Genomic DNA, 535 nt, shown 5'->3' with positions numbered 1-535 from the left:
TAGATATAGAAAGTATGGAGGAATGGAAAGAATGAATGAATGGAGGATGTATGGAATGTGTGAGGTAGTTGGCTAATGTAAACCAAGTCCCCTTCTTGGCTATTTAATGTATATAGCTGAATGGTAATAAATATATATGTAAAATTATATATGAATTTATATATATTATTATATATAATTATATATAATTACATATAGAAGTAGAATGTATGAACATGAATGGACAAATTTATTTACATAATAATATATAATTATGTATAATTATATATAATTTTATATAATTTTATATAATTATATATGAAAAATTTTTCATTGGGATATTATGTGTGATATATTTTTCTATAAATTTTATACTATATTGTTAATTCTAAATGAAGTTATATGCCAAAGCAAAGTTTCATTTTCTCTTTTTATTAATATAAGTCATATATTAATAAATCATATACCTCATCTGCTCCAATTCTAGCCATTGAGAATTGTAACAAGAGTAATAGATACATTAATATGTATACACACGTGCAAATACACACACAAG

General features: G+C 22.2%; 1 protein-coding gene across 1 annotated transcript in view; it reads left to right on the top strand.

Moving 5' to 3' along the window:
* LOC116853248 (golgin subfamily A member 6-like protein 6) overlaps nt 1-209 on the top strand; it is a 3,656-nt gene extending 3,447 nt beyond the window's left edge. The window contains exon 3 of the mRNA XM_032834221.1: nt 4-209. The gene's annotated coding sequence lies outside the window, so the exon portion shown is untranslated. The remainder of the gene's footprint in view (nt 1-3) is intronic.
* Nucleotides 210-535: the final 326 nt, after the last annotated feature.

The sequence above is a fragment of the Odontomachus brunneus genome, unplaced genomic scaffold (assembly GCF_010583005.1).
Source record: "Odontomachus brunneus isolate Ranch 3 - 2012 unplaced genomic scaffold, Obru_v1 Obru_scaffold_293, whole genome shotgun sequence".
Classification (NCBI taxonomy): Eukaryota; Metazoa; Arthropoda; class Insecta; order Hymenoptera; family Formicidae; genus Odontomachus; species Odontomachus brunneus.
This window is presented reverse-complemented; position numbering and strand designations above follow the sequence as displayed.